The sequence below is a fragment of the Anopheles arabiensis genome, chromosome 2 (genome assembly GCF_016920715.1).
Source record: "Anopheles arabiensis isolate DONGOLA chromosome 2, AaraD3, whole genome shotgun sequence".
In the NCBI taxonomy this organism is placed as follows: domain Eukaryota; kingdom Metazoa; phylum Arthropoda; class Insecta; order Diptera; family Culicidae; genus Anopheles; species Anopheles arabiensis.
The window spans coordinates 65,632,594-65,646,994 of record NC_053517.1 but is presented as its reverse complement, the minus strand read 5'-3'; the positions used below and the strand labels follow the sequence as shown (position 1 = coordinate 65,646,994).

The 14,401-nt window shown below is 38.0% G+C and overlaps 1 protein-coding gene across 2 annotated transcripts in view; it reads left to right on the top strand.

The window, feature by feature from the left end:
- The first annotated feature begins 8,936 nt into the window (after window positions 1–8,936).
- LOC120898634 overlaps window positions 8,937–14,401 on the top strand; it is a 66,417-nt gene continuing 60,952 nt past the window's right edge. The window contains exon 1 of one of the 2 annotated variants that reach the window (XM_040304736.1): window positions 8,937–9,378. The gene's annotated coding sequence lies outside the window, so the exon portion shown is untranslated. Of the gene's footprint in view, window positions 9,379–13,466; window positions 13,962–14,401 lie in introns of those variants that run through there. The other variant, XM_040304735.1, reaches the window with a different exon arrangement.

Below are 14,401 nucleotides of genomic sequence, written 5' to 3'. Positions count from 1 at the left end.
AGTAACTCAAGCGCAGAAGACGGATTTTCTCGTGAAAGATAATCATCTACAAAGCCAACCGCTTACAGATGGGATGAAACCCGTCTATCGTGTTTCTCGTTTTCCTTGCGTGTGTAACTCATTTTTTTCTAATTCAAACCCGAACTCATGGTTACTCACCACCGCGAAACTGTGCTCGCGAGTGGTAGAATGATTTTTAAACACGCGTTCCTTTTGTAATTTCCTTTTCCTTGCTTACCACAAAACAGTAATACTGAATCGACACTTTAGCAACAACCTGCTACATGAGCTGATCTGCTACTGATAAACTATTGAGGATTATTAACACTTGTCCCCAGCCGCCAGTCGTTAGGAACTTTTGAATAGAGCATCTTAAGCTTCAACCAAACAATAAGAAACTCCAAAACTCTAGTGTATAGCTACTCGTTCAAGCAATTTGTGCTCTCTTTGCTCCCGTTGGCGTCGTTCTCTGTTCCTTTTGCTGCTAGCCACAGTTAAGTCCCATGCTGGACGCATCTGGGTGAGATATGTGTGATCATCGGTCAGCGGCAGCCAAATTGCCCCCCTGGGAAAACAAATAGTGTGTTATGCCTTCTTTTTGCATCAGTATTATTTATAACTTCAAAGAAATTGGTATCAAAACGTTTTGGGTGCCGATGCTACTTATTCGATTGTTTTCGTACCTTTAGTTGTGTGTTGCCTAAAACCAACCGATTAATTTGTTTGTTTTTACCCTGTGTGCTAACGATTTTTCTTTGCTATTGATTTTTACGCATTGTTGAACATCAGTATTAAGCAACATAACAGCTATGCGAAATATTAACTGTGCAATTTCAGTCACATTTCGAGAGTATAGAGTATCATTCAAAAAGAATGCAATTATTATATTTAACCTTAAACGCATCTTCAAATATGTATCGCTCTTGCTACTTTGTGGTAAAAATAAAGTCCTACAAATACATTTTAAATGTTTACTGTAGCTTACAGTAGATGTTTTGTGGCCCACCATTTTTCTGTTGCATGTTTTCACACTCGGCTTGGCGTGTTGGATGTATGTTTTAAATACTCAATTACCGCCAGTGCCGATCTGTCAGTAGACGTTTCTTTCAGCACACCATTGCTACCTATAGCACTTTTCACAATGTCTTTCTTTTCGGCTTTCGCTTCCGAGCGCTTCTGCATCCAACAGATGAGTAATTGGTCGCTTCGTTAAAGTTGATTAAAAATATAGCGCTTCGATAATTGTTTGCATACGCTAATTTATCGGACCAAGAACGAAAGACATGCCGCAGGGAAAATGTATACATATTTGTATACATATTTGTAAGATATCGTCCCGTTTTACACATACCATAGGTAGAAGCGAATTCAGAGCGTGTTAGCGAGCAGTAACTACTTGCAAAATAAAGAAGACTGAACAGTTTCGTTAAAAAGAGGGGTAATGCAATATATTACAAAATAACTACAACAAAAAATTTTAGCGTCCTTTTAATATCGTCTGTGTCTTTACATTTACAATCTCTATACTCAATTTAAAGCGTAAATGTAAACAATAGTGAATGCAGACTGAGCAATCGTGATGTCAGAAATACAATGTGTTTGAATAAATCGCTGAGGAAATAAATCAGCGAATCAAACAGAATCAAACCTACCTTCTTAAAGATTATACAGAACAAACTCTAGGAGAGAGATTATTTTATTATAAGCCATCAGTTTATTAAAAAAAAAATCCTCCTACTATTTTCTCACAATATACGTATTTTACAAACTAAATATAAACTACAATATGCACTAAATCGCTGAACAAAATTCAATTGCTACATAGCTTTCTGCGGCAACTAAACTTGATAAAAAAGAATGTTGAAGGATAAACACTGATCAACAGTAACGTAAATAAATCATAACATTTAATTATCAACACAGATGCTGCAAAACTAAACGGCAGCAAAGAATCAAACATCACATTTGATAGACACATTTAGTGGACGGAGACTGCTGAAATGGTTTGCTCTACGATTTGGGTTTTGTACAACCGAGATATTGAGACAATCAATCAACAAATAAACAATTCCCTCTGCCTTTACCGCAACTGGCGCTTCGTAATGGCAAAAACTCGGAAGTGGTTGAAGCCATTTACAAAATAAACTACAACATCCACCCGTCGCTTTTTCTAAATGTAGAATGAGGCACATGGCAAACGAAAAGCAAAAATCATTCAACACAAAACACACACAGTCGACAACCAAACAAGTACAAAAAATGTTCTCACCACATGGTTTTGTCTATACGGCTCAACGGAAAGGTTAGTTCCGGGGTTGGAAATAAACTAAAATTAGAAAATCAAACATATGGTGATTTTGACCGGCTCGTTTGTGACAGTATTTTGATTTTTTTTGCCAGTTTTCGCAAACAGAAAAGTAAATACAAGTTCTTTGTTGCAGGTGGTAGAAGAACAGTCTTTTCTTGACGTGACAATAATAGTGAACAGCTGTGTTTTTGGACTGCTGCAGCTGCTTGATGGAGGGTAATCTAAAAATTAACCCCTATTACCAGTGAAAAATTATCGTCGACAGACTTTCGCAAACCCTGAATGATAAGAAACCGCATATAAGACCACAAAGCAAGTCTCTGCATCTTACATGTGCTACTATTAATCATCATCCTCAATTAACCCTTATTAACTCGGATACTTTTTTATGAGTTTATGATGAGAATGTGTTGAGCTCGGAAAGAACGCTCTTTAGTTTAGGTGGTGTTTCATGATATTCGGCTGTATTTTATTATTATGTAAAATTAAATATCAAACTCAATAAATAAAATTGAAAACGATGTTTTCCATTCAATTTTTCACTTCATGTCCCTGATATCTTTAGTCTATCATATATATTTTCCTTTGATGGAAATATAACGACTATGTTGTGTAGCTCCTCTAGCAACATTATCAAGCTTCATTTCCAATAAAATCATATCTCAACTTTGTTTTTGGTATACTAAATATCATCCAAACATTCTACATCAGATCGTCGGAGTTGACATTGAGTACGGTGTAACATATACAATTCTTTGATCACTCCCCAATTTAATAAAAAATCAATAGTTATGCGTTAAAATAATGAATGAAGAATGGGGTTTAAAATGAAATATAAAATGAAATATAAAAGCAAATTTGTTATTCTGTAAATATTCTTCTTGGCCTAACAACCTACGCGGTCATGCCAACCTATGCAGGCTTTCGCAACTTATGAGCAAGTGCCACGCATCCGGATAGTCATACCTACGAGGAACGGTACAAATGAGCATTGAACCCGCTACGGGCATGTTGTTAAATGTTGTTGTTTTTGATTAAATTAATTATGATTTATTTTAAATTGTATTGTTCGATCATATTGTATAGTATAAAATGGGCCGTATTATATATATATGCTCACAAAACTGGTATTATTGTTTCAATGCAAAGTGCATCAAAGGGTTGTAACAAATAGTGCATAAAAGATCACATGTGTTAGAAAGAGATGTCTCATGAGATGTTTTACACATCGGGCTCGATTAATACTCATGATGCTTTTTTTCACTTGCACGGCCTTTCACTAATGTGCCAACACAATCTTCGTGTCCATCCGACAGCTGGCATTTGGAAGCATCTCTATTAGTAGACGAAAAGAGTGAGAGCGAATGCTGCGAGCCTTTCAATTAATAGCGGCACACGGTAGCACAGAACGCGAATCAAACGCGCGCTAATTGTGCTCTCAAGCACAGCTGCTGGAACGCTGCCACCAAATGCATCACTGCGCCCGAAGCACCGAGCTCCAATTGCCTAATGGTGCAAAAAGTACGCTCAGTGCATCCGATCCTCCACGACGATGACGAAATAGCGAATCATTCGGCACGATTTCGCGCGTGATGTGTCGCGTGCGATCAATCATCGCTGTCATGCTGATGTCATGCTGTTCATGACAGATGCTAGCGCCATATAGCGTTTACACACTGGCGCACGTGGGAATCTGGCGTCTTACACACTGTCCGTTTGCGATTGCTTAAGCAGGCTGAAAAAGTACGTAAATGTAAGATGTATAGTGTAAAAAAAACGAGCAATCCTCGCACACGTTTCACGAGGAGTTATACACAACGCACCAAATTAAAGGTGTACGTTACATGCGAATACCGAATGGGAAAAAAGAAGAACAAAAAACATTTGCAGGCGGCGTTTTGAAGAATGTTACACCTACTTTAAACGGCTCCGGTAATCCGAGGTATACAAATTTCCTTTCAATAAACAAACACCTGCAACGGCAGGCGAGTTTTATTTGCTCCCTGAACAATTATATTGCTCGCTAAATTTGCGCCAACAGTGACGTACGCGGTAGGCAAATTAATTTTCATCATCAAATGCGGTCCAAAACTGAAACATCTGGTGTTTAATCGTGTGCAGTATTCCATTGTTTATGTTAACGCTCATTGTTGAACTGTGTCGATTAAGTAAGGTGTGACGTTTCTTGCTTTGAATTCTTGTATTGCGTTCCGCTGTCGCTACATGAGATCAGCAGACGGTTTTGGGTACATTTTTTCGGAAGAACAATTTAATGAAGTCAAATCTGTTCTTTTGTTTAATTAAATGAATAATGTGTGGTTCGATAAAAACCTTATAAGCAATATAATTCGATGTCAGGTTCCAGAATGTGTATCTCAATGTATGTATATAGGAGAATTTGGCAGGTACATGGCAGTATAATCGGTATTCACGTTTTGCTAAAACATATTCGCACCTTACGTTATCGTTTTCGTCTCCAGTTACCTATATGTCGTACACGTTTTGCTCGCAATGAGCCTTTTGTAAGAGCTATGTCGTCTTTTAATAGTACTTCTGATCTGTTCGATTTCAACATATCCTATCCTGTCTACCGATCCCGTCTTCGCTCCTTTTCCGTACCATAAACTCCTTCCAACTCCTTCGTGAATAATTGTATACTATAGTCAGTAAGAACTATTGCTGTAACCCAACGTGGCCGAGCAATCAATAAAATAAAAATAATAATAATAATAATAATATTGATTTCATTCCATTGGAAGTACTTTAAAGCTGAGACATTTATCAGTATATATAAAACTGAAACTATCTATAGAATTACTAGCTTCACAATTTTGATGTACGATGAAATGTACTAGCATCCACTGTCTTTTGCGTCCTTTCTGTGAGTTCTGCATTGGCCACGTCAATATGAGCGAACAAACAAAGACACAGCGAGCATCTAAGAACCGCCGTTCTGATGCTGTTGACATAGAATCGGAACAAAATGGAATCTTTTGTTTGCATTGCATTGGATTTCAATGAGTATCTGTTGCCGAACGAGGGTAAATATTGGCATAGGAAGAATTTCCCTCGCAGAAATTGTAAGCTAAAAACACGTTTACATTTAATATCGTATAGCGCATTTCCTCATATAATTTATAATGTTGGTTGACTAAGAAACCAATAATTTATTTAAAAAGAAATACTATTACTTTGTATCTGTTAGTTTGCTTATAGACCCACACAAATGGATAACACGGAGCTAGACTATAAACCGATGACATCCGTTGTTCCGAAAATAATAAGAATAAGAAATTCCCTTACTTTCAATGGTTCATAGCATGACTTTCTCCCAGGAACGATTTAACAAATAATCTGAGTTTCTTAGATCCAAGGCTCTTTTTTCTGTTTTTTTTTAATCGAACCGAGAAATAATAGAAAACCACTCAGGACGTTTCTTGAGTAGATTTCATCTTAGATCCTTTAGCATACATCAATTAAAGTGCGGTTGTTCATGTAGGTTCGTTGTTGCGTTATAGTTCGATTCAGCAAGAATCATACTCCAATATCCTTTCGTCCCTTTCTGACCAAAGTGGTTCTGTGTGCTATTGCTGTAAGGCAGGGGCCTCCAAACTTTTCAGCTCGCGGGCCGCATTGCTTCAACAATAACTATGTTGAGGGCCATTTGACGCTACCTTTAACTGATGAGTGCACGTTTAAATCTCGTTTTTATAAATACCAACGATACTTGTACAGTTTCGTGTTACTAAATCTTGATTTTTGTCTAAGAAAAGTAAAAAATATATTTTAATTTTAAAAATTCATAATAACGTAATATTTACATTAACACTGGCAAAGTCATCGTGGGCCGCATTATAAGCTCTTGAGGGCCGCATGCGGCCCGCGGGCCGTAGTTTGGAGACCCCTGCTGTAAGGGATCGTATTTAAGCATCAAATTATATGCAAACTTGTTAGCAGCTCTGCGTTACAATCGTCTGGACGAATACAGGAAGTTTTACAACCTACTTTCTATGAAACGGCACCATTTTAAAGCTTTTCTTGATGCATGGGCTTATTGATGCATTTAAATGTTTATGTCGTCTTTCAATTTCGTCTTAATAAGTGCTGTTTACAGTGTGATAGTGTTGGAAACGACTTTGGCATAGTGCACCATTAACAAAAAATCATTGCTACTCTATTCAGCTGCCAATAAATAAATTTGAACAGGCGCAAGGTCTCAACATTGCTCATGAGATTCATCTAATTAATGTGTATCTACAACTATTATTGTATTATTATATTTAGTATTACGCTGCTTAATAGTAAGGAATAGTCCTTGCTACAGAGGACAACCTGTACCAGGCTCGAATCCACCTCTGGCATGTTGTTAAGTCGTACGTATGGACGACTATACCACGAGTCCCAATCATTATTGTATTACATATTTTTACATACGATTATACGATACAATCTAATAATATATAGGAAAAAATAAATTCGTCAAAAATGAATCTGGATTCCGAAACTAAAAAAAAAACAATAATACGTAAAATATCAACATTATATGACGCGATTCATGCCATACCTCAGAGATTTCAACTGATAAAACCACAAAAAAACTAGACAATTTTGCTCCCATTCTTCACGCGAAGCGTTCTGGCGTCATCTGTCATTCCAATTAAATTACAATGGACGCCTTAACCGCTCAGCGTGCCCAGCATCTGCCGCAGCAATCGGTATCATCCTACCTTTACTGTCCTACTGACATCAATCATCGTGCCATCGCACATTGTTGTGCAAAGTTGAGTTCCTTTTCGTTATGTCTGAACCGTTTACATTATCTTACTATTTCCGATCCAGAACCAAACTGGGTCACGGAAAGAAGTTTCTGCATTTTTGTTACCGGGTTCGCATGGAATGCATGCGGTGGTCATCGTTCCAATCACCGATCAAAAAGCATTCAACGTTTTTTGCGTTTTAAGTGTGTTTTTCTTTTATTTTTCGGCTAGGCTTGTTGCTTATCCGTAGGATAATACAAGTCTTCAGAATTGCAGCCTAAAAATTCGTTCATTATGCGTGTTATAAGTTTATTTTAAATATTTATAGTGTAGCTTGTTTGGTTTTATTAGACCTAAATAATAAAGCTCAGGTCAGTTTAATTTAGTCGGACTAGGTGAGATTAGTTTTATAACACAAAACTAACTAATTTCAGAACTACTCTTCGTTAACAATAATCGCATAAATACTTTGGCGCATTACATTGAACCTACATATACCACTTAACCTTTTAACTTAGGATTCTTCATATTTCACTACCGTGTAGCGCGTACTCACTCTCACAAACTGTTTGGACGGTTGTCAAGGATGGTTGCCATGGCAAGGTTTAAATATTCAAACAGCCACTTGTTGTTTCAAAGTGATGAATAATTAATTCGTTAAACAAGTGCAGGGTAGGAAAAACGATACAAAACACCCATAAACGAATTCAAATTGTGTTGAAATAAACGATTTGTAAATGAATTCCTGATTTTAGCATTTTTCGAATCCGTTTCCAGCAAAAAGATGAACACATCGTTATATTTACACTCTCATCACACATTAACTATAGACATTTAAATGCTACCACGCTTCAAATATTTTTCTGGATAGCTTTCACACAATCCAAGCGAACGCTATCATTTTGCTACACAAAATTGCCTAAAGCGGATAACAAAACACACTTCAACCGAAAATAATGTCTCTCATGACTAGGAGCAGCCTTTTTGTTTACAGTCTCATCGTTGAAAGACAGGGTATATACACATTCCCTCGCTCGCTACTCACACAATATTTATACTCTAGTTAAAAAAAAACTGGCCACAGGCAATCCGAACGAACTTCACTCGCACAACAAAAGCTATGTTTAACCTTGATTTGAAAACTTACTTTGCGATGTACACTCAGTGAGCTCTTGGGATCTACTAGTGGCTATATACTCATAATAGGCAAGCGGATCCTGCTTGTTGATATCTTCCTTACGTTTGCTTATCAGCTGAGCATGCGTAGCGCAGAACCCGAATGACTACAGAGCGTTACAAAATCGTCGTTGTATTTACGCGAATATTTCTTTTTTTTTTATAATACCCATACTTTTCACATTTTTTATTTAATTCTTCATACTTTTAGTTTATTTCTATTTATTCCAAACTTATACAATAACTTACAGTTTCCATATTCTTGCGTTTAGTACCAAGAGAAAGGCCTAGGTGGTAAACACCTTTACAGTTTTGAAATTAAAAATAAAATGGGGCCAAAAGATGGTCACTGATTTTTAGATTTCTTTAATGTTTGTTTTTATAATTGAATAACAATTCATTGAAATAATTGAGTGCATTAATTTCAATCAACATCAATTTCTCTCTCTCTTTCTCGTTGGCCTGCTCAATACAGGACACCTCGTCGTTACATGGCCCGGTAAACAATTAATATTCACGAAGCTCAGTGCCTGGCTGCTGCCTCCCATCCACGTAGAAATCCGATCTGCGACAGGTCTCGCTTCATCTGATCAAGCCTTCGAGTTCGCTGTGATCTTCTGTGCCTCATGTTGAACTAAAAGTCGCTGATATACACCTTCTAGGTGAGGCATGAGTTCGGCATCCTCATAACATGTCCCAGCCATCATATCCTGCCAACCTTCGCCACTGTCAAGATGCTCGGTTCGCCAAACAGCTCAGTAGGCTTAAGGTTCATACTTCTCCTACACACTATATCGAAAACACCTCCAAAAATGGTACAGCAGATGCGTCGGTCAAACACGTGCAGAGCGTTTGCATCCTCCACTCGGATCATCTCATGTCCATAGAGTACTACCGGGAGAATCAATGTGCGATGTATCTCACGTTTCGTGCAGTCTCGAAGTCTTCTGGATCTCAGCAGATTGAGAAACCCATGGTATGCACAATACCCCTGCACAATGCGTGTCCGGATTTCGCTGCTGATGTAGTTGTCCGAAGTAACGACCGGCCCGAGATCCAGAAATCCTTTACTACCTTGAGATTGTTGGCATCAACTAATACATTGTTTCCCAGTTGGACTGAGCCACCGACAAGCAGGTACTTTGTCTTCGTTACATCAATCTTCGTCTTCGATTCTCAATCAAATTTTTGAAAATTGTCGTGTTGCCGATAATGTTGATGTCATCCGCTAAGCCAAGAAATTGGAGAGACCGATAGAAGATCGTGTCACGGAAGCCGTTGTCTAGTCCCGCGCTTCGAATGACACCCTCCAGAGCAATGTTGAAAAGCTGACATATCATTTTAAACAACTTAAATAATATGACCTGCGAAATTTTCGTATAAGGTTGTCTCCTCAAATTTGTGAATAATTATTTTAATGTGAAATGTTAAAAGCACTTTTTTATAATTTAGCATGCAAAGCGTTCGCGACCGAATATACGAGCAGCACTCGGGTTAGATTGTAAACAAAAGTGTAAAGTTTTCTTTCGTTTACTATGATAAGAAAGTTTCAAGGCAACGTCTCCATCCGCTTTGACTTGCAGTGTCTTTATTCTTCAAATGCTGAATGCTGAACTGAACGGAGTGAGTTGTTTATTCTTCGGTTGGTTCTTAGGTTGATTCTAAATGTCAAATTTCAAAACAATTAAATTTGTAAGCAAATGAAGGTAGGGTACAAGTGTACATTGCTCGATATTCATTGTGACGGTTATGTTGGGTATAACAAACTGGAGGTGTTGGATGTTTTAGGCTACAGTAGATGATTTACTAAATTTGCTAGATATATGATGTTATGCACGGATGATCGGGATCATCGTTTAATTGCCGGTATTTTCAACTGGGATAGTTGGGATGAATACTGTGTTATCGCAATGGTGATGTTTTTTTTTTATTTACATGGAGGACTTATGACTAACCTGTACTGGCGAGTGCAGAGTAGGGAACTCCCAGAACTTAATCTAGTTTACTCCATCCTCTTTCTCTCTGCACTGCCGACCCCGGACCCGCTGATTAAAGCATTAACAACAGAATGAAGTGTCGGCGAAAAAGCTAAATCGGAACTTCCCTTCGGTGGCAACATTGGCGTGGAATTGGACGAATGATCACCGACTGGAGAGCGACGGGGTAACTCCCATACAGCAATCATATTTTCGACCAAAAACCACAGGATGTGTACCCAACACACCACTTTCCAACATGGTGCGACTTACAACTTTGTCTATCGCGTATTTAATCAGCTACCACAAATTTCGGTATGGACGCCAGGTTGCCAGCCCAGCATCAGAGTCACCGAAACCGAGACAACTTCATCGCTACGAGAACCGACCCGTGCCAAGTTACTCGAAGAGCAACCCGCACCGCTTCCAACTCAAAGCATGGGAAGTTCGAACTTACAGCGTCGTACCTGCCATGCCTATTTGGATCGAAATGGATCGAAACTACCGATACCATACCGTTCCTCGGCGACTTAACACTTCGGACAGTGTGCCACTACGATGGCGAAGCGTTCGCAACCTTAAAAGACCCAACGTTCTACCTCGATAAATCAAGGTGATCCCGAATGAATCACCTCCAGTATATTGAAGAAGTGTTCCATACGTTTGCACTGGTTACTGCAACTGCTATTTGTATCTCTACAGGACGAGGTGTCCTAACAGTTCGTTCTCCAATGCTTGAGCAAAAGGTTCTCCCGTATTGCTAGTCAACTCCATGCATCTTCGAGCTCTGCCACTCGACTTGAACCTGTGATGCATTACTAGCGGGCTTACTCAACAGGTGCCGCAGTGTTACCAACAACGTCTGCCTTTGGACCCAGTAAGACTGGTGGTCCGTCACGGTCTTCGAGGCCGCGACATCGGTTCGTAGGCATAGACACCAGAATACGCGCCACTTTGGCTCATACACACAAAAGTGCATGCACGTTCCGCGGCGTTGCAGATTGACGCGACCTTAAGAGATGCAGGCGGCCGGAACTCCCTGCACCCCGTTCCCCAGCGGAGTTGCCCATCTGTGTTCGTCTCATTTAGCCTAGGCAAAGAGGCAAATCCTCGTTAGTTACCAGCAGCACCACGAGGAGGTATGAGATCGGTCTTTGCCAATGTGGAGTCATGAGGTAATCGGGCCCTCTCACAATATGTAAACGATGAGAACATATTGGGAATTTTATTACAAACTATTTCTAAAACTATTCTTTGAAATATTTTTCCTAATTAATTAGAACATTTTTGGTATAAACCTTCTGAAAACTTAAGCCCTAATTTTATTTATTATTTTTGGGTTTAATGATTTTTTATTCGAAGTACAACTGAATGGGGACCGGGCAAGAGAGACTGGCACAAGTAGCAGAACAAGGCAACTACTACAGCAGCAAAACAGTCGTAGAACCAGCGACAGCAACCGTAGAGTCAATGAGGTGCCCTGCCATCTATGGAGGAGATTATCAGTGCCATCAAACAGCTTTCTCATAGTCTCTATAAAAATAAAGAAAAAAAAATCAAACAGCTTACAAACAACCTATCTGATGGCAGCGACAGACTACCGGCCAAAATACTATTTCACATCTTTTTCTTTTCTAGGAAATTTTTTTTTGAAAATTTAAGGACCATAATGACATGTCTTATTACAATAAAACGAAATTATGGCCGTACCATAATTATAAGACACTTTGAAAAATAGGTTTTTTATACTAACTAATGCATTTAAAAATCGTCCAAAAATACAAATAACATATTTTAGGAAGGTTTTACAAAACTACATTTTTTAAGAGAATCGATGTATTCGAACATCGATGGAGCAGTTGTGTGTAAAAATAATAACAATAGTTAAAAGTATGATTATTATTAATATTTATTTTACGCGTAATAAAAATAAAATAATAATAATAACAACAATACATGCAAGTAATCGATTATTTTTAATATTCAACAAAGTATAATCTCTAAATAATTGTTTGAATCTAGAAATTTGATTTGCTTTTGAAAAAACCTTGAAGAGCTAATCTTTAAATCCATAAACGACCAATTCTTGCTATTTTAAGCGATGTACGTAATTTTTTTTTCGTAATATGTGCCAGACTGATTAGACTCATGATTTAAATCCAGATTTTTTTTAATAATCACTACACATTACTACATTTTGGAATAATCCCAAACACGATTATTGTGATATGGATTTTAAATTGTACTATTCGAATGATTCATATGTCATCTGTTGATATTAAGTGCTATAGCATATTTTTATTGTACCTTTCTTAAATGATATTTTAATTTTCTGATTAAATAATTGCCAGAAGGACGACATGTGTTTTCACGATGATTAAAAAACAATGTACATCGAAGTTCCAAATAACAATGCACCTATTACCATTCAAAGCAAAAATTATTTGCTAATCAAAACTAAGCTTCCAAATATGTCATAAGTTCTCCTCCTGAAAAATTGAAACTAACTATTTAATTAAACTATCTCCAACCAAATGATTTGTAGAAAAATCAAAATGTTCATGAATTACTAACGGAGAAAGTAAATCTTGTTGTCTTGTCCCTTGCAATCAATGCAATTTTGTATTGAATTATCGTACCCGTTGTACCGTGTGACGATTGAGAGAGCCCTCGATAGCTTTACGAATTTCGTGGGGTGAAACACACTGACAAATGATTGCGCAAAGCGTCAACGATGCGATTTTGAAACAAGTACGTACGATTTGCTCACACCGGCATTTTCTGAACGATGCATCTAAGATGAACACATGACTTGTAACGGGAGCACGCTTTCCATGCAATTTTTCCAGTGGTTCATTTTATGATTTCCCCTTCGTGAAAAGTATGCGATCTCACTAACACACATGCGTAGCTTAACTATAGATTATATTTGATCAAATATTGGACACAATTTGAACTTCTGTAGTATTTAAATTTAATATAAAAATCAACTAAATTTCTGATGCTACCCGCGAGAACTAGTTTGGCTTTTTTTTATTTAATTTTCTTTGAAATAATAAAAATAATATAATCTGACTGGTGTTATGCTTTCACCTCGGCTCTCTGTGTATGTGTGGATGAACTCGAAGCAAGGAAACGCCGACCTACCGAGGGAATGCTTGAACTTCGGCCTCCGGTGGGTTCTTTATTGCGGTGTTATCAATTTTATGTTTCGGCGACTGGCGCTGATGCAGTTGCCGATTGGCGGTCGTCGTGCCCGCATCGTCTAGATCCGGCAAAACACTCAATACCAAATTGCACACCCATCTGTTTGCCCGTGATCATTTTCCTCGATATAGGACAACAAGCCAAAGGTGGTGTTATTCAGTGCAAAGACCTCTTAAAAAATATTATCATTATTTGTTTTAACAGATCCACTCTTCGCGGAAGAAGAGATGTGAAATTATGTAACGGCTAGTAGTGAATAAAACAGGTTGACCAGCAATGCAATTGATGCAATGAATACTATGCAATAGTAGATTTGTGCACGGTGAAAGTGATTGATTTTTCTTGATACTACTGGGTCGGTATGTGCAGTTTAGTGAAAGTGAATAAAAAAAGACGAATTATTTTAGTTTCCTGCTACGATGCGCTCCCAGCAAGAGTACCTATTGTGTTGGATTACTTGCAGGTGAAGTGAAATACGACCTGACATAACGTGGGATTAAAGTGTAGTTTCAAGATGGAAATATTCATTACCTTCAGGTAACTTTAAACATTGCTTTAAATTATATTATGAATGTGATGCATATTGTTATGCATATGTGGTAAGCGGCTTTAAGGACCAGATTTTGTGTACACATAGCTACTATACAAATGATAATATTTTTCCAAACTGAACATTCAAGTATTACATCAAAGTTATGATGCTTAATTTTTCTATATTCTTCCATTCATTCTTCTCATTATTCATCACAACCGCTGAAAGCTCATTTGCATATTCAGCATCACTTTTTGCTGTTCAAGTTTGCCCTGATAATCCTTTCCCAAGCATTTGACGGACTGAGTTGGTCGATTTTCTCATTAACATAATTTCAACCCTTCAAACAATTTTCTCCACTGATGGGAATTGAACAAAAACGCACCCACATGCACTCTTCCCCTCCCCCCCCCCCCCCCTTGCGTCCACATTGTCTGAGTATGCT